At 44.2% G+C, this 21,333-nt stretch overlaps 1 long non-coding RNA gene across 1 annotated transcript in view; it reads right to left on the reverse strand.

Moving 5' to 3' along the window:
- Positions 1–294: 294 nt before the first annotated feature.
- The window catches only part of LOC142586939 (uncharacterized), a 36,920-nt gene continuing 15,881 nt past the window's right edge, over positions 295–21,333 (reverse strand). The window contains exons 2-4 of the long non-coding RNA XR_012829305.1: positions 21,088–21,270; positions 12,746–12,934; positions 295–472 (exon numbers count right to left, since the gene is read on the reverse strand). This is a non-coding gene — a long non-coding RNA (uncharacterized LOC142586939). The remainder of the gene's footprint in view (positions 473–12,745; positions 12,935–21,087; positions 21,271–21,333) is intronic.

The raw sequence follows: 21,333 nt of genomic DNA on the forward strand, positions 1-21,333 counted from the left end.
GGACATATCGCAAGGCATTTGCGGCAGAATGATGGTAAATAATTATGACGACAACAAGGCTTACAAATCTAGCTGCCTGTCCAACCACTATATATTGCTGGACATAAATTCTCCTGTTTAACAGTTATTTATTTATGTGTTGGTTTATTCTCAATAAATCCACTCTACTCTGTGTTATTTATTGCTGTTGCTGGATTCAAGTCTAAGAGCAGGAAAGTTGTAGGAAATGAACAATTAGTATTCTATAGTATAAAGCATCTATAGAAGAATCCTTTCAAACAAGAACTTCGCTGAAGGTAAATTTTATTGAACATTTTTCCTTAATATTACACCAGTCTAGGTAACGCGAGTAATAACAGAATGCAAGCCAACTCTATATTTGCTTTTTATTTCGGTCCTTGTCCATAAACCGCTGTAGTGAAACCAAAAGTACTGAACTATTCTCGGCAAACTTGAAGCTCGGTCATGTGGTCTGAAAAGAACGAAATATAGTTGTACAACAGGTTTCAAGAGGCTGAATCATAGTAGAGACCCCTATTGACAAGGGGCCAATAAGAATTAGTGTCTCACCACAGCTCATGCACCGAACCTAACCGATGTCTTTGATTTGAGCTTTTGCGCGCTCTCACCACTAAATTACAAAAATAGCGTGAGTGCCCCAAACACCCCACAGCTGCTTTGCGTCATATCAACGCCGCTGCGAACATCATGAAAAAAGCGCTAACAACTTCTGATTGAACCTAATAAACCTTCAGTTACACTTTCCATTTTGTAAAATATTGCGGATTACATTCTTTCACATATTTCCTCTGGCATGGGGTGCCCATTTTCCTTTTGCGGGCAGGAAAAGCTATGAAATCATTTGACATTAACGCATACCGGCATTCCTATCTAAAGAACCTTTTGGCTGAATAGACTGCCAACGCAAATCAGTTGCTTGTTTGGGCACCGTAAGCTCTCGATCCCTGTTGTACACCTTTTTAATGTGCCTGCAACTCACAGCGATGCTGTGCATAATATATTTTAGGTACCAACTGCATATTTCCCCAATCCCGCTAGAAGTGCGCATAATTTTCGATTGATTATTATTATTATTATTATTATTATTATTATTATTATTAATATTATTATTTGTGAACACATAGTTATACAGATGGAAATAAAGCAATAACAATTCATGGCAGAATTCATCGCACTATGACTGCCGCCAGTTATGTGAATAGCATTCAAGATAGGTAGTTACACATAGCATTTGTGAAGTCACGTTTCTTTAACATGTGCGCGGGTGATTCTGAGGCCACCGCACCGTCGGCTATATGTTACATGCTCTGCTATCGTTCCACTCGGCTATGGCAATAGCTTTCCAAGGTCCCCCACGAATGGGCCGGGATTGTAACTGTATGATACCGACAAAGTGATGACGGTGGAAGGGTGAAGAAAGAATGACGTAGATGGAACGACAAAAGCAGGATGACGATGACGATAAGAAGAGAATTCGATTAGAATTCTAAACTAGTGATCATGGTATAACTACGAGAGTATGGAGACGACATCTTAGGGACAATAAGATGACAGGTGATGACGTGACAATGGTGGCATGAAGACAATGGAATGACGTTACTGAAGTGTTGACCATGATAAAACGACAGCATGACGGCAATGGTTTGTCGACAACTGGGTGCCAATGAGGACAACGCTGTGATAGCGACAGCATGCGAGAGTCAGAAGTCGAAGCAAGAATGACAACACTGGAAGGGTTGCGATGATATCGCGATGAAAGTGGCATGGGAAACCAAGATGCTGAAGTTAGAATAACGATGATGGAACGGATGCGACCGCGTCAAGACGTATGACCGCGAACACATCATGGAAAGTCGACAAGGCAATAACGACGATGAAATGGCCACAAGGGTATCAAGATAAATGTGTGACCACACAGGTGTGATGTCGACGAAATGATGAGCTTCATATGTCAAAGTTGACGACAATGGGATGACCGCTACGTCGTCACGTGACAGTATGTCAATGAATGTATGACGGTTATTTTGTGACGATCATTAAATTGGGATAGTGGTATGACAACGACAGCATAATCACAATTGAATGACGAGAGTTTGATAACTATAGATTGACGGAAGATTGATGTTGACTGAACGATGGATGCGGTATGACCAAGGAGGCATGAAGACATGACAAGAATTACATGACGAACTTAGAATGATGAAAGCAGAAGGATCGCAACGGAATCACAAGGCTCTGGCAGTGAATGCCTAACAACAATTGTTTGATGACGACAGATTGTTGACGACGACATTACTATTCCATGACGACGAGTGTAAGACAGCAATGACAAAGCCTGTATTGCAAAGCCTGTATGACAACGAATAGTTGACGGCAACAACGTGACGAATAGAAAGCAGTACGGACACTCGCGCGACAAAGCTAAAGCCACGACGATTAAGGACACTGTCATGGAATTCCAATAACTGCCTCACGATTCTGGTGTCGCAACGAATGCATGGCTTCTGCATCACAAAAGAAGACGTAGAGAAAGACATTCAACAAAAGCGAACAATCACATACAGTCCAGCGGCCGAATTGACTGTAGCGCACCAAGAGGATGAGATTAATACCTTCAGGTTTTGATTCTGGGCGCGCGCGTTTTGAACGCCAGCTGGTACACGTCATGTCGGCTCCGCTGATCAACGCAGCATATCTTTTTCGCTTGTACTGCTGAACCACACGCGGTCTTGGCGCGGAATTTTTTCATTTACTAAAAATTATTGCGAACGACGTTTCCAAGCCTCGAACGAATCTGTGCCACGTGCAAATAAATGAAGTAAACGAAAGACGTCTTCTGAAATTATGAAATGTTTATTTTGCTCTATGTATATGCTCCTTCCGGGCTTTCTGTGCATTCATGCAATGTTGTTGGACCAGATAAGCAGCAGTAGTAACCGTAAGGAGCTCCACCAGATGCTATCAGCTGAAGAAAAGTAAATTACAAACATGTATCATATTGTTATATAGGCCTAACAGAAATAGCGCGTGTAGAGGCGAAACACACGTAAGAAGTGAATGGGCTGCATTACAAAGAAATTGACTTTTACATACGTTTCGTAGGAAAGAGGCTCCACCCAAACAATACCCTACAGTATGAAGAAGATAGCTGACTTTCAAGCATTCCTCATTCCCGGGCCTTATTTCCTGCCCTTTAAGAGCACAAATGCACGGGCGACTGGGTGTATCCAAAAGAACTTGGCTTCAACCGACGCAATACTACGCTGCGTATACAAAAAGTACTCGCACGCTCTCAACCAGACCATGCTAGACGTTCACCCAATGCGTTCTAGTTGCTCTCAAGACAAATTCGTGGCTGGAAAGCCTCTTTTCAATCGCTCAGAAGACAGATTTGTTAAGTGCGTGGTTTTGGAGCTCCTTGGCGTTATCTTTTGCGCGTCCTGCCGGCGCAAGCAACACACTCCCGTGTTATCACTCTTGGCAATCGCTCGTCGCGTTTTCGACAAGCGTGATTACCGAAAGAAGGTATATGTTGTTGCTGGGCCACAAAAAGCGTCGCAAACTTGTCCCACTAAAATTCAGTGCACGCCAAACTGTCACGACGGCCGGCTTGCTTTTTTGCTAACTACCTCACCACCCCAGTCGTCACCAGCAGGCCTCAAAAGTTTTCGAAGAGGTTGTGAAATAATTACAATAATTTAGGGGGTCAGAGAATGCGGGACGAAGTTCTCCCAGTAAGATGCGGTACATGCGAAATTTCAGCACAAACCCGAGCTGCTTTCGCTAGCTGCGCACAACGCCAGGCGCGGCGGGCGTACCTAACAGTTATCCCTAAAAGTAGCGATATACAATGATGCTGGGGGGCAGGGAAAGCGTCACGCACTTGTCCCAGTAGGTTTCAGTACACGCGAAGTCGTCACCACGGTCGAGCTGCTTTTCGCTAACTGCGTCAGAAAGGCCGGTGGGGCAAGCGTGCCCAAAAACTACCAAGAGAAGTTACAATAATGTTGGGGCTTATAGAGAGCGTCGCAAACATCTCCCAGTACGGGGCATTACCTCAAATTAACGGTGCCAGAAGGACCGTGCTGATTTTCGCTAACTGCGTCATTATAGTCTCTGTTTAGTGCGGTAAACCTAAATTTGCTTGAAATGCGTCCCAGACTGTGAAACAAAATTTCTCACCTTTCCTCAGTCCAATAGTTCAGTGGCGCCATGTCGAATTGCAGAATCAACGCAAGGAAAGGCGGGGAGCCCAACAAACGGGCTACATCCAAAAGAGACGGGTCACCGAACAGGCGATGTTCACATGCGAAGCCTGCCTTGCTCACTTCGGCGGCACGTCTGGCGCATGGCGCATCATATGGCGCGTCTAGCGGTCGACTAGCGTGTTGATAGTAACGTAAGGGGCCCTATAACGCAAAGATTTTCCAAGATGTTTTATTCCAATCACCTGACGTCAAATTTGCGTAACCGTCGACGTAAGCGTCGGACGATCACCCGTAGGGTTGTCTGAACAGACCAATCATACGCTCTCCTCGTTCATAGGAGGTAACTTCTGTTCGTTTAAAAAACGAATAACTATTCCTACACCGAGCGGCTTGTCTTATCTAATTGGCCGACAAGAGGTGAGGAGCACGCTCAAGTGGAGAGGGATTCGATGGGCCTAGCCGCTGTACTGAAAATCGATAACCGGCTGAAGCGGGTGGTGCCGGCGCCTGCGATTGGTCCGCTTTCATATACATAGCTTGCGGTTGCTCGTCGAAAATCACGGCAGCGTGCAACGTAAGCTTAAGAATGACGCTAAAACTGACTCTCAGCGAAGAAGAGTTGGCAGAAGGAGGTAGAAAACGTGCCGAAAGTGCTCGAAAACGTTACACGGCCACGCAAAAAGTTTTATTATACGCAAAGAAACTCCTGCTATCCGGCATGTGCGAGTAGCCAATACCTGAGCGAGCAGCGGCAGCCATCTTTTATTCCTTTCGGAACGGGGCAGCCTGCGGCTATTCAGAAGAAATTTCAATTTTCTTCGGCCTATTAGTGCATCTTGAACGCGTACACGCCGCTTTGACGCGGTGAGTTATTGCGGTTTTATGACGTCGCGTGACAGGCAGGTGAAGTGGGTGCAGCCCGAAAACTTTTGACCAATAGCCAAGGACTAATGGCGAAATGTGTCGAATCAGAAATGACTGTTTTTCTTTTGTTCAGTCAAACTACGCATAATCAGCGTGCACACGTCATATCAGATGGGGAGCTATCACGGTTTTTGTGACGTCACATGACAGACAGGTGAAGTGGGAGTGGTTAAAAAAATTGGCCGATCGCGGAGGGCTCATTGCAGAATTGGAATAGAAAAGTTTGGAATAGTTTTATGTTATAGCGCTCAAGAATACGTCGGGAAGCATAAGTTCATTTATGTGCAAAACTATTAAGTTTTAGCGGGGAAGAATAAAAAAGCTAAAACGTTGTCTGCAAGTTCATTACACATTCTTTTTTGCCGATGCTCGCGTCGACTAACGGACGGCATTAAATTTAGGCGCGGCGTGTTTCCTGTTGCCAGTTTTCGCCGAGTGTCTCCTCTTGTTGAATTTCTTTCTCTGAAGGAGGCGTGACGACAGTATCACGTGAGTTGGATGACAAAGCCGGAATGACGACGATACAAAGACTACGACAGCGCCACAGGTACGAGCCCATTCATGGTGTCCCAAGGTATTAGAGCAACTGGGCCAATCAGTGGACATAAAATGCAGAATGACGATTAGCATAATGCGAGTCAGCTCCCATAGCAGCAGTGATGACGGTTTAAGATCTACGAGGGAGCTATGACTAAGGGAACACATAGAGCCGAAGGCTGTTACATAACGTTAGGTATTGTGTCGGTGCGGTAGATATATAGACATATTATAGGCTGAAATGCATCACGTAGGCAAAAAATGGTAGTCGCACTCATATATCCCGAAAGACGACGGGTACTAACACTTCATGAGGTTTGATCAAACTTTCTTAGCTTGTCTGGTAATTTAGGGTTCTATAAATATAAAAGCGAGCTGATGTTTATAAACCTAACATACGATATATTTAAGTCCTATTTGATTATTTAAAATTAGGAAGGTTAGTAACTTCAGAAAATCAATAAAAGTTTGTTACAATGTTTGCAGCAACGGAAAATTTCACAGTAGGGACAGATACATTCTTCATCAAATTGACAGCCCATGAACATTACACTAATAAGTTAGCAAATGCAAAGCACACTTGAACGCCGCAATACAAATTATATAAAAAATTTAATAAATAGAAACATCGAAGCAGAAAAAGGCTGGATAGAGGCACTAGCTACAGTCATGTACGATTCTTCAACAAAATGCACCTTGTGGGCACTCCAAAGGTAATTCTCTAGAGAGCAGTCACTTCCAGAACATTTTGATGCACACACATACCTAATTTTCAACAAGGTTTCAGAAAAATTCAAACTGTTAGGGGCAAAAAATATTGCTTAAATTTAACAAATGAACCAAAGAGATAAACTAAAAAAATGATAGCTTCAACAACAGGTTGTGCTTTCTATGCTACCTTAGCTCTCTTTCTCAACTACGCTACAGAATTTATCTAACTTCGCAAATCGTACAGGTTTGCGAATGCAACACAAAGAAGAGTTTGTGGTTCGCAACATGAACAGTAACTGAAGAAACTTCTGCTTCCAAGCAGATAACGCAATTCTGCATTTCTTGCAATCGCTAGAAGGTATCGGTACCGCGGAGCTTCGTGTTGCAGTTGGACAAAGATGTTTGTTGTTACAAATACGTTTTTTGTATTCGCAAATTAGAACAACGACAAGTCGGACACATGAAAACGAGCGAAAAATTCATTCCACAAGATTACCTTGTTGTGGAATTGCGGTTTTTAAATAATAGTACTCAAATTTTGAAAATGTGAATATGCGCTAGAAAGAATGTTTCAAAAAAGGTTCGCCGTGCTAACAAATCCTGAACTGGAGCTTGCGTGAAACGTCAGTGTAATATCTTTCATCAGAAAATTGCGACAGAATGCATTAAAATGGCTGTCCGCGGTATTGTGTCAGCGTTTACTTGGCATAGCGGCGCAACGTATTTCTGACGTCGAAACGAGTTATGTAAGAGACGCGTACAAAAATATGACTCGTCTTTCGCACTTCCCTAAGAACACTCGGCGCCTTCTAGTGCTGCCGCATGGGTTGGTGCGAATGCAGAGAAAGGCGTCATGCGGCAGCCGGGCTTCTCTATCGTGTTTCTCTCTGGACGCACTGTGTCATCTAATGGCATTGTCGGAATGTTCACAGGCGGCTAACGATACGAAAAGCGTGGCGCACTGTTGCCTGTGAACGCTCAGAATTGTCGCCTCACTTGGCACATACTGAGTGGCACATACTCAGTGACCCCAGTTGGCGAGAGGTTCGTTGATGAGCAGCAAATACCTACTGCGTTCGTGCAGTTCGCTAAAGAGCTCACGTGAAAGGCATTCATTGAAAGCGGCCCATACCTAGCACATTCGTTGAACAGCCTGGTACTGGGATGCCTTAATGTCATTGAGGGCCCATTCTGACATAGGTTCGATTGCCCTCAGCATCGGAGAACTTCAAGGAATCTTTTTCGTCATTGTAGTGCGACACATGCCTTGGTTGCCAAGCTGGCGTCAAAAAGATCATATGGAGATTTGCACACATCTTCGGGCGCAAACGCAGTGACAATAGTTGGCGTCAGAGATGTTCAGTGTCGAACAGCACAGGCCGAGTGGGACACACCCGTTGCTCCAAGTCATTGGCGAAAACGTTCTTCGAACAGCTGTCCCTATCCACTCTCGCATTTAAACGACACATGTCGGAGTGAAAGAGCTTCGTTGGAGAGGCAGGTATGCACCGGTATGTACGTACTCTTGTCCAAGTTTCACCCCGCGGTTGGTTTCGGACCCTGCTACGTCAGCACAGGAGCTCCATACGCTAACCATTCGACCAGACTCCCCATTGAGCCAGGCAGGCGCGAAAACGGTATGATATAAACTTTCGTAGAGACAGAGACAGATGCATAGTCCCGGGAAAATGCGTAGATTACCCAAGAACACTCGCGTTTTAGTACTGCCTGTGTTTCCGCGAAACAAAGATGGTCGACAGCATTGTCATAGGAGAGAAAACGAACCGAACGGTAGTTCTAGAGCGATTTCGCAAGTCTTCCGGGTGTCATGCTAGCTGGGCAAGCAAGACAGACGAAAATTATTGATGTGTGGCAACATACGAATCAAGAAAGCGTGTACATTTTTTTAGGAGTGTTCCACTGGGCTGCGATTGAAGCGTTGCCCAGCTCTTCGCTCTGTGAAACTGGCAGCCAGCCTTAATAGTAGTCTGGTGTCCTGCTCCTTTCCTTGAGGACCTGGTGCTTAGCTTTCATATCTGCTTAGTGTCCTGTAGCTTGCCTGTGAACCTGGTAGTCCGATGTGCCACTAGTCTGCTACTTTCACGGCCCGTGTTATGGGCAAGCAGCATGCCACTTGACAGCCGCAGCCTGAAGTTAGGACAGCATCGGCAGGATAGCTGTTTGATTCGAAAGTAATCTTATTGTCAACGAAGCGTTCATTCTCCAATATAAAAAATCTACTGCGGCTGTTTCATGACCAACGAGCCGACCTTCATGTGTACCAGCGGAGGTACGAGCGCCTGGCCACTCGCGAAAAGTAGTCGCACAACAAAAAGTCCTCGCTGTATGCATGCACTTTACTGGGAAATACTCATGAATATTGGTCGTACGATTGCTGCAAACTCATGAGATTAATAGAAGGTTACAAAATTGTTACTGCCTAGTGCTTGTGTTTATTGGGTCCGGGACAAGAGGAAAAATTTGAAAACGCGGGGCTGGAGGATGGCGAATGTATAAATCAACTTACCAGCCATAGCTAACCCTAGTTCAATCATGGAATTTACACAGTCAACGTATCTCAACCAATTTAAGTTATTCATGAGCACTTCATATGCTAGCAGCTTTCGCCCTGTTGCCATCCCAGACTTGACTACCTCAAAAAGATGACGTCAATAGCTCGAGCACCTCGTACAGGGTCGACCGACTACTGCAATCAAGCCCAATACATAAAACAAATATGATTGGGCGCGCTGAAGACGCCGCCGGCAAGCCAATCTAAGGTGTAAGGACATACTGCAAAAGCACAGCCATGTGTGATTCTTCTTCAATCAGCCTTGAAACAATGCTTCTGACTGTGCCAATGCAACAAACGATAGATGAAAGTGTATGTTTTGCGGGCAAAACAAAATAGAAGCCCCTTATCATCAGCCTTTTTTATGTCTACTGCAAGACGAAGGCCTCTCCATGCGATCTCCAATTAAACAAGTCCTGCGCCAACTGATTGCAAACAGCACCTGCGAATTCCTCAATTTCATCACCCCACTTAGTCGTCTGCTGTCATTGACTGCACTTTCCTCCTCATGGTACCCATTCTCTAACCCTAATGCTGCACTGCTTATCAGCATATGCATGATATGTCCTGTCCACCACCATTTTTTCTCTTAAGGTCAGTTACAATATAGGCTATCACCGCTTCCTCTCTGATCTACGTTGCTCTCTTCCTGTCCATTAAAGGTACGCCTAACATTCTTCGTTCCATCGCTCCCTGCGTGGGCCTTAACTTGTTCGCGAGCTTCTGTCAGTCTCCAGGTTGCTGTCTCAGGTTTGCACCAACAGAATGCACTGATTGCTGACCTTTATTTTAATTATAATGATCAGCTTTCAGTCAAGATCTGACAATGACTTCTGCATGCGCTCCAAGCCATTTTGCTTCTTCTGCAGATCTACTTCTCATGATCACGGTCCCGTGTGAGTAATTTACCTAGGTACACATACTCGTTCACAGACTATAGGCTGACTGGCGATCTTGTACTCTTGTTCTCTTTCCAGGCTGCTGAGCATTATCCTTGTCTTTTGAACTTTAGTCTTCAACCACACTCTTAGACTTTCTCTGTTGTGGTCCTGAATAAATTGTCGTAATTAATTCCCAGTGTTGCAGAACAGGACAATGTTGTCTGCAAACCGAAGGTTGTTGAGATATTCGCCGATGATCCTTACTCTAAGTCTTCCCATTTTAATGGCTTGTCCTCTTGTCTGACCCCTTTTAATTGCTATCTTCCTACTTTTCTTGTGTAGAATTAGGGCAGCTGTGGAATCTCTCTATATATTTTCCAAGATATTTACGTAAGCGTCCTGTACTCCTTGATTGCGTAATGCTGCAATGACTGCTGGTATGTGCTTAATCAAATGCCTTTTCGTAATTTAGGAAAGCCATACAAACAGGCTGATTGTACACTGCGGATTTCTTGATATATTTAGTCGTGAAATGGACGTGATCGATTGTATAATATTCCTTCCTGAATCCAGCCTGTTCCCTTGGTTGACTGATGTCCATTGTTACCCTTATTCTACTGGACATTATCTTGGTGAACATTCTATAAAATACTGGAAGTAAACTATTGGAATTTATATATTTTTTAATTCTTTAACATCTCTCTTATTGTGAATTGGTATAATGCTGGCATTCTTCCAGTCCTCTTAGTCTCTTCTATTCGATGGACAGTTAGTATAGAGGGCCGTCTGAATAATAATATTTGGGGTTTTACGTGCCAAAACCACTTTCTGATTATGAGGCACGCCGTAGTGGAGGACTCCGGAAATTTTGACCACCTGGGGTTTTTTAACGTGCACCTAAATCTAAGCACATGGATGTTTTCGCAGTTCGCCCCCATCGAAATGCGGCCGCCGTGGCCGGGATTCAATCCCGCGACATCGTGCTCAGCAGCCCAACACCATAGCCACTGAGCAACCACGGCGCGTAATTCTATCAAAGTAAATTGACACTGAACAACTTCTAAACACATGATAAACACATGAACATGCCTTGAAAACGGTAATTATGCTTGAAGACGCGTTCGCTCCTGCTTTCACATTGTTATAGTTTTGGTCATCTCTCTATAAACGTATTTACATGCCTCTAAATTTTTTCTCAGTATTGCTATATATCGTTAACGAAAGCAAACGACGCGTATGTGTGCTTGGTATTTCGTCGGAGTCGACGCCGCTTATCTTGTCGATGTGCGTCGTTTTGCATTGCAATCTCACCACAATTTACCTCAGACTCGGAGACTGTGCGGTTCACCGAGCGAATGGTCTGATGACCCCAGTATAATAGCAAGTGGAGGAGAATAACCCACGCTCAAAACCGTTTTCCTACCAAAATACACACCTAGTTGCCTCAATACGCTGCTGTCATGAGGTCATCGTCGTCAATCCCTCCTAATTCAGTTGTCATCATGGCATCTTTGTATGGCTGCCCTTACCGACGCGTCATCATCTTGCCCATCGCCATAACATCATCGCGGCGACGCTGCTGCCGTCGTCACCTTCAGGTTTCTATGCCGCCTACCTAATCATGCCGAGGACAATTTGCGCCACCACCATCAAACTGTGTTACCGTCGCCAGCAGTATAGTTCCGAATATGTCAAAGTATGTCCATGTTATATGTGCAATCCAGAGAGATAGTTGTTTATCTTCGGAAAAATCCTGAGGAGCCTCCGCCTCAGTTCTTCTGCTTCCAGCTAAAACTGTCTGATGGATTGGTGGTCACTGCAATTTCGGTGCTCCAATTTATTTATTTAGCTCCGTGATTTCTCGAATATTGTCTGCGGTCTATATCGGTTGGAAGGACGATATTTCATCTGATGCAGGTTATCTATACGCAGAGCTTATAGAAGAACACATTTGTTAAAACATCAAGAGCACTGTTCATAAGGAGGCCAGATTGCCCCTGCAAAATTTTCCCGTGCTAGATCACACAGCAGTATCAGCGCCTCAGTGATCCCTTCAGCAAACAATTGATATTTACAGATCATTCCGCAAGCCGGCATATCGCTGGGATGTTCGAAATACACGTCATAAAATATTAAAGGCCGTGAGAATATGAGAGGGAATGCTTCACGTTCACTGCATTTTTGAAGCTGACTTTAGCCAACCATGCGGAAGGAAAAACGCTTCGTCGCTCCTCGAATCAGCTATGCTGGACTTGCTTGGTCCTGGAAGCCCCGACGAGGGTTATTTCGTCTGCTTTTAGTACTGATTTTTACATATACTCTTATAAAAGCAAAGGCGTTCATGAATTTGAAATATTTCATTATATATACAGTTTAGGCGTTTGGCACAAGTTAAAACGGCAAATTGTTGTCGAACTTCGTCCCTACGAACTTACAGCGGGTAAACCACCTAAGGAAAAAAATGAGCCCGTATTTCTACCTTCGGAGTATGCATTTGTTGCGGGCAAAAGACTGCAAAATAACATGGCTTGGCTTACCTTCACATGACAGCTTCTAATGATGATGGGCAAACAGCTACTCATTGAAGAGTTTCAATGGCGATTTTAACGCACAATTGAAATGTCCTAAAGAAGAAACACTTTAGAACCCAAAGAGGCTAATCCTCAGCTACGTGTACTATCCGCAACCTATTGAAGTTTAAACTGATGTTCGTGCTCAATCATGTTTATGTTCGTCATCTCAGACTTCGAACTTCGGACACACCGCTGTGCGCGAAATTTTACGGATCGTGAGTAATGTTACTCAGATACACAATGTGTCGCCAAATTATATTGCCTAATCATACATTTTAATTCATGTCATTATGCGCTTCAAACGCAGAAGGCACTTACGCTGGCACCTCTCTTTGCATTTTTCACATGTAGAAAATACATTCATCCGTAAGGCGCAAGGTCCGTGTTTAAATTTCTGACAAGTCGATGTACGGGTATCGAAGAACCACATCCAGTCATATACATTCCCAAATGAACAATAAGTGCCCCATGGTGGCCGTGTACACAAGTCCTTCTCAGGACTGTAATCTAGAACGAAATGTTGAGAACAGAACATAATAAAAAATAGGAAATTTTCAAATGAGACACACTTTTTGAATAAAACATTCTGGGACATGTGCCTTCCTACATTGTCGCATGATCGGGCTACGCGTTAAAACGACCGCATTCTTTACCATTTCTTCAGCCCTATATTACTGCATTGTACGACGCACCACCAAATTTGCGGAGCTGACAGCTGTTATGTCTTCTTTAGGGTTAGGGTACCTAGAAGCATCTGGCAACATCTCTCTACCAAATAACCTACAGAGCGACGTCGTGGCTTCTGGCCTGGCAAGCTAGGCTGGTATTGAAGATGGTCTTGGAGACAGTGTTTGAGTGCAATTGTAGAGAACAGAAGATGCAATATTTTGTGCCACTCCAATACAAGCTTCAAGGAACCTCATAAATCCCTTTAGAGGCTTCTTTTAGGCACTGCCGTGCTCAGTGGTCGGACTTTCTCTGCCGATAGCAATGCGCTGACGCGAAGGAAGCGTGCTGGCAGGATGAAGTTTTTAGATGTCGCAACGTTTAGTTGTGGCGCCTAGTAACAGTCTGTGACATTCCTTCTTCGCTTTACTGACGGCTGCAAAACAAATGAACCCTGCAGTACCATTAGCTACCGCAGGGTCCTATTTTGGAACCTTTGTTATTCTTAATTTTCATTAACAATTTGCCTGAGTGCCTAACATCCTCACACTGGGTAGTACGCCTATGACACAACCATTATTAAGTACGATAAAAGTATTTCGTCCTTTGTTACAAAACTCAATACTGATTTACCTAAGGTTACAAACTTGTGCATCAATAATATTATACTTATTAATCCCTCCAAAACCAAGCTTATTGTATTTAATTTCCCACCAGAATCCATCTTCAGTTCCATTGCTGAATCTCGACTCATGGCTCATTCTTGGGAGTAGAACTAGACTCCAACCCCAAGTTTCATTAGCATGTCTCCAATATTCAAACAAAATTGCTTACGGCATTCGGTTACTGATCCGAGCCCACCAATTGTTTAACCCTGCTTCACTTGTCTCTCTATATTGCGATTATATACACTCACACACTGACTACTCGTTAATATATTGGGGAACTATATATAATACTCCATCTCAGTCCACTTCAAACTTTAGAAAACCAAGCAATTAAATAGTCACCTCTAGCCCTATAATACTAGCACTCTCCCATTGCAACAATCTAATAAAATTCTCTCTGTCAAGGAAACCGTGTTCTGTAATTTGGGTATATTTGTCTTCAAGCTATTGTGTAATCAAGTTCCTGCATGTATAATTCCTAAAACATGCTGATAAATGCTAATGTCACTACATTTGCTTTAAACAGTAATCTGATTTTACCTCATGTGAGCACCAACAATGGCAAACAATCAGTTCATTTGTCAGCTTTTTTCATCTTGGAATTCCATACCACTTTGCTTCAAAACATCGCGTTCAACATCCATATTTAAAAAAAAGACATCTGAAGAAATTTCTTTTAAAAAAACTATTTAACATTACCTTTCTTATTTTTTTCACCCCTATTACTTTCAATTATTCAGCTGTTCCGATACCTTTCTTTTTTAATTATGGTCATGCATACAATGAACTTTTGTTGTTTTTTGTATTGTTGCATGTGTCGGTGAAATTTTTTGTATTATATTTTTACTGTCCGTTAATGTCGATTTGTTTTGTTCATTTAGTTTTACTACATTTGCTTATTGCGTTTGTATAATTTCCTTCGTTACATTTATTGTAACTCCCAATCGCACAAGTACATTTTGTTTAGTATTCTCCATTTCTTACTTTCTTCCATGTTTCCTTGTACATGATTTTAATGTTGTGATCCTCGTTGCTTTTGAAATAGCGTATTTACAAATAACACGAGGTCCGGATACAGTCAGCGACTATGGGACCTCCTTCTGTATACTATTCTTCTTTATAACCTATAATCTATTATGAATCAATCTATTCAATTCAAAATTCCTAGTCAATGTCCTCGCCAAGCGCCACGCAGTGGGCTTCGGTGCGGGCACGTTTTCTCACAGTGAAGCTGTTAAAGGCTAGTTAACTGTTTCACTAGCTGCGCATTCCGCACATAGGGCAATGCCCCTACAACCTGCGGTGGAAAGGAAGCAGGCGTTAAGCACTTCCCATACGTGCGCCGATTCCAAAGATGGTGCAATGCCGGGCCGACCCGCGGCGGAGGTGCAGTTCGCCATTAAGGAGCCCAAATACATGGCTTCGTTGGACATCCTACTTAACAGATTGGAAGGCCACTGAGCTCTTTTTGCACTCACTTTTGTCTGTGGCAACTTTTTTGCTCACGAGGGTTTTAACGAGAGTTTAGAACGCAGGCTCCTTTCCCAAGCGTATGGAGGCCAGACTGGAGTGCACTTGGGTCCACTTGAAACACTGGGTGCCTGGTGGCGGTGGTAATCGAGCCCACAGCCTTCCGAACCCGAGGCGCTTGCTGTACAACTAGGCTGCCACAACTACCACAGTGCACTGGTTCTCCGCAAAAATGCAGCAAACGATTACCAAAAGAAAGCTATCTTTTGTGCTGAGTAAAGGTGCGTTTATCACGAAACATTTTTTTGCCTCATGCAAGACACTTTACAGGAGGTAGGCAGGTAGATAGGTCGGTGGGATATTTGGTTGGTCCTTCCCGTCTCGCCATACTCATGGCTGATGTAAGAACAGAGGATGCCTCAACGAAAAGAGAATCAGGCACATGCCTTCGATTAAGGCCACCGCATGAGCTGAACTAATCCATGATCGCTTTGATTGGCTATAAAATAAAGTGATAATTCACAAAGCAATCGCTTACACTACCTGCACGAAAAGGTAGTAATTATTTTCCTTCTCAAAGACACGAAAATATTTTATGCGTCGTGCTACAGATTAGATGCTGAAGATTTTGCTGAAAACGAACCCGCGGACACAACCTATACGAGCACCAATAGACGACCAGTGGGAGACTCAACAGACCAGCCAACAGACCAACAGATCCGAAGACCACTTATGGCTTGTGAACAGGCCTAGGCTACCAGCACAGGGCCATGTGTAAGTGCAATAGGGTGGCCGCCTGCCTTCAAACATAGGCAGCTTGGTCTCCGTGATAAAGTTTATTGAGTCACTCACGTGCTTTCCGGTTCTTAAAACTCAAGTGCCAGGATGAGGCACCAGTGCTTCTTGCATACGCTCACACTTTTATCTTATGATCACTCCACAACATGTATTTTATGGGCATGCCACACCGCACTTGCATCTGTCATATTTCGGTGCATATGTTTTTCGCAATTATAGTGATTGACTCTAGGCCCCTTTACTGCCACGTTACGGCATTGACGTGTGCGCTCTATGCACACGACAACGGCACGGGGGGAATTCCCGGAGTGCGTCTAGGGGGTCACTGAGATTGGGCGAGGGCGAAGAAGACGTGTCTCTGTTTTGTTTGTTTTTGAACAGGTTGTCCTGTTGTTCTTGAAGAACACCTCCCCTCCGCATCGTACCGCGACAATAGTGGAGGTTTGGGGTACTCAACGCGTCTGATGGTGCGGAGACCTTCTGGGAGTCGTTCATCTAGCCCGGATGCGCTTTCACCTGTTACGACACCCATACATTACTTTAGTCGTCGACTGCGAGGCCGTGCTCTGGAGTTCTCCGCTCTTCAACCACCTCTCCGCAGGAGCTGCACACATCTCGCAATGGCCGAAAGCAGCCCACCACCAGCACTCTACAGCAGCCGGTTTCCCAATTCTCAACAGTTAACCGTTTTGCATCCGCTGGTTCCCGATCGCTATCGATGTGCACTCTTCGAAGACATTGCAGACTGGCTTGACAAGTATGAGCGTGTCACACAGATTAACCAGTTACCTTAACACCCACGTCTTTTTCTCCCTTGAAGACAGTGGCCGTACTTGGTTCGAGAACCGCGAAGCTGGCCTAACGATATGGAGTCACTTTCGGCAGAAGATCACGGATACTTTTTTGAGTGCCGACCGATGCGACCACACCAAGAAGATGATGGATCTTCGGTGCAACAACAGAATGAGTCGGCCACAATGTTCGACGAGGACAAGACCCGCCTCCCTCGTGGAGCCGACCCGAACGTGTCCGAAGATAGGAAGCTGCAATACCTCATGTAAGTTATAAAAGAAAAGTTGTTCGCGAGGTTTGTGCGGAATACACCAGTCGCCGGCGCTAAATTTATCAAAGAGGCTACGGCTATTGAACGGGCCCTTCATTAAAGATGCGGGTAGTACGATTGACTGTCCACCAACACTACAATGAACGCCGCCGCAGTGACTGTCCAATATCAGAACCCTTTGCGTGAATGCATAAGAGATCTCATCAGAGAGGAAATTCAAAAGAATGAAACACCGACATTGGATAGGCCTGTAGCATCGATTGCGGAAGTGGTGCGGGACGAAATCCAGCAAGAGTTCCCGGCAGCCTACCTTCAAGACCACCAGCGTCCCGTGAGTTACGCCGCTGCTGTCCGATGTGTACCACCGGTTACAATAACACCACCGTACCACTAGCTTCTGACAGCCACTTCTTTGTCGCCGCCGCAACAAGAGGCTTTGAGGTGCGCAGCCGCTATACCGCTGCAGCAATACCGCCAGCCATCGTTCGTCACGCCTTGGTCAATACCGCAATAACACGCTACGGGGCTTGCCACTGTTTCGGAGAACCGACTTAAGGCGCACTATCGATAGTGCGCCCACTTTGTTTTCACTGCGGAGGTGCCGGCCATAATTTGCGTCATTGATGGCATCGCGAAACATCATTTCGGCATCTTCGTCCGTGGTCGTATGGTCTACGTGCAAATGACGATTTGATGCTGCGCGACGTCGACGATATTGTCGAGGGACCTCCTATAGGGCACCCTAATGAAGAATCCTTGCCTAATGATCGGTCTGATTTCGGCCATCGGTCGCGCTCTCTAACCCCTCCGCGTCAGATGGCTTCACCTCCTGGACGTACTTTTGCTGACCACTGAGAACCAAGGTTGCCCATTGCAGGTCGGGGAACGGTTGGAGGGCATTGCAGGTTGGGTACGGTTGCGAGGCCGCCATAAGACAATAAAAAGGCCCCAATACTCTCGCTGCAGAACGCCATGAAGACAATACACAGACATGTACACCGAAGAAATTGTTATATTCGTGGACGGGCAGTCAGTGTCAGCGTTAGTCTACACTGGGGCCGACTCCTTTATAATGAGTCGGGAGGAGACTTTGCAAATGAAAACAACTTTCTGAGCAAAGAAAATCAGCTCGACTTGATCGACTGACTGGTTTGACATACCAAAGCAGCGACGCACGAAAGACTGAGGTGCAAGAATCGTAAAACTAACGCACTCAAAGAGTCGTCAATTGATTGACGCGGAAATGGGAATGCCACGTTACGGTATCTGGGAGTGGCGGTGCATTGAACCTCAATTGCCTAAATGCCTTAAGATTTTCAAGGTGGAAAATGAAGTCAAATTAACTATTTAGTATAGACACGTAATTCCATGTGCGAAGCTGGCGACGACATCTTTTCTATATAGCATGTAGTAAAACAGGGAAGTTCATGTGGAGCCGCAGCCGTCAAAAGAAGTATTACGGTCAATTGAACATTGTCAAGCTAACGTTGCGAAAATTGCCTTTTCTGACCAATATTTCTGCGACCACTCACTTATATTGCTACTGAGACATACACCGGCATCCATTCTAGTATGATATTCACATGCTCTCGCCGTATGCACTCTTCTAGTGTTACGAAAGGCTTCGTCGTGCTTGTCCTCTCCCCACAACTACTCATAATCTTTACATACAGCTGTAATTTTTCCACGAAGAACATACACCTCACCACTCACATAATATTCCCATCGCAACTGTAACATCAAAACTTTCAAAACGAGTGTCATAGATTGTTGGAGTATGTGTTATAAAGAGGTTTCAGGGTGCTGTGAACATCAAGCTGAATTGCTACTCTTTTGCGATTGCGGATAGGCTTATTTTGTAAAACAGCCGTCAGACAGATAATGAGAGGAACACTAACCACTGTATTGCACCCGTCTTTGTCATTACCCTGATTTGGCAAGCGACTATATACTCCCAAATATTCTAGGCCGCTTGTTTAGCTAAAGATACAACACACCGGATGACAGAGCAGTGGTAATGAGCGACCCTTTATGCAGCATAAGAAAGAATATATCATATTATCTCTCGACATGTTTCTCTACAGCTCGCAGGTGTATAATGAATTATCGGTGGAAATTCCGCGTTCATTTTTTTTCAAACTAACTGTTATCTAGTATACCTAGCTCTCGCGTCACTGGGCTTGCTCAATTGAATATATGCGCATTCTTGACCACGTTTAAGGAATGTACGCCTATGAATCTTGGGCAAGGAGTACACATACCCTATGTTTATTTGCACAAGTGTACCCTCTACATGCACCTCTCTTCACCATTATGGCTCTAACACCATCACACATCAAACTTCCTGTTTGTGGCATCAATGCGTCAACGTAATGCAGGGGGCATCCACTTGAACTCAAATTTTCAATTCAGCATAAACTACAATCGATGCACAGTATAATCTTTTGTGTATCGCATAAGATAAGACAAATAAACTGGACGCATCAAACTGACTTACGTAGAGCTTTTAAAAGTGTTAAATAGACTTGCTAAAGTTCATGCAGGACGTGCTCTTTTTAAGGTTACTTCCCGCTGTCTGGCTTGAGTCATATTGTAGAAGTAGAGCCGATGACAGTGAGCTTGCGGTATGTAAGATCAGGCGGCAGGCGTGCCAATACGCGCTAATATATATATATATATATATATATATATATATATATATATATATATATCCTACTTGAGCGGTGCTACAAGGTAAACTGAACAAGTATTTAAATGTCAACAGTTTCGATGGGTGGACCGATCTCATCAGGGTTTACAACATCTTGTAAATCCTGATAAAGATTGGTCCAGCGTTCGAAACTGCTGACATTAAATATTTGTTCTGGGTACGTTGTAGCACCGCTCAAGTTCGTTATGTTTGAAAGGTAGGTTGAAGATTTCCTCTTACCTACTATATATATATATATATATATATATATATATATATATATATATATATATATCTATATATCTATATATATATATATATATATATATATATATATATATATATATATATATATATATATATATATATATATATATCAAGTGGCGCAATTTCTACTCAGTGAAACATTATCAAAGCGTAGTCGTAAATGCGATCTCATGTCCGGTTCATTGCAGAATTGCGGATGCTGCTACATAGGTCAGAATGATTCGGGCTTAGAGAGTAGTGATAAAATAATTCCACATAGTAGATAACGCGGCCCACAAGTAGGATTAGCTGATCAAATTTGGTAGTTGAGCGAACTATCTTTGTTAAAACAAATGGAGTCAACGGTGTCTTGGCAGAATATTTCTGCAGCTTAAAAACGCAGGTGTGTGTTCCTTGCAAAAAATGTACCAACATTGGCTGACGCTTTCGCTTAGAGAGCAATACTCCGTAATTCCAAATTTGAGCCCAGCTCTCTAAGTGTTTTCATTTCGCGATATATATTGAGGCAAGTAATTTGACAACGACTAGTAGCGGGGCCGGCAAAATATCGAAAATCACTGTGGGTTAAGCGCGTCGGCTGTTATACATGACTCGTCGAAGGTTGCATTGTAATCGTTGGTGTCGTGTGGCTTCCAGAAACTACTACACAATGTGCATCGCGCTTACAATCAGATTGCAAATTAATCATAAGCCCTGACAATTGAGAAAAACGCGAACGAGACCAAGCCAAGAAAACTAGACATACGCGAGCGGGAGCTGACGGGAGCAGATGGCAGAACGAAATGAGCAGTCTGGCTGAGGCCAAATACGAAGACGGATCGAGCGGTCGGGCGTATCATCATGACCCCGGCTCGGCTCACGCAATTCGCTGAAGGGGCGGCTCTTACTGGTCTCCGTTGTTCGCGGCTTGCGCCTTTCGTCTTGCTCTCAGCGTTCGCTCTTTCATATTTTGCTGTGCCCGTTCGCTAGGTTTCGCCGCCGACGCCGCTCGTCGCGGGAACCAGCGCCTAGGAGCGTGCGCTCTGAAAAAAACACTTACTTTCACATCGAAGCCTGCATAGGGTGCGCGTCATAAAATTGTTTCCATTTCCTCCACACCCGCTATAGAGGAAACGTCTGCAACCATCGACTCTTGAGTTGTAGAAAAATCGCGTAATATTTGAGTCGCAGGTGCCATATTGTGTTGTCAAGTAGCATGCCGCTGGTTTTTTGAATATTTGACCTGAAACAGAGAAAAATTTGCATTCATTAGCATCTGGAACCAAGTTGTAGATAGAGGCAGCCC

This window comes from Dermacentor variabilis, chromosome 7 (genome assembly GCF_050947875.1).
Source record: "Dermacentor variabilis isolate Ectoservices chromosome 7, ASM5094787v1, whole genome shotgun sequence".
NCBI lineage: Eukaryota > Metazoa > Arthropoda > Arachnida > Ixodida > Ixodidae > Dermacentor > Dermacentor variabilis.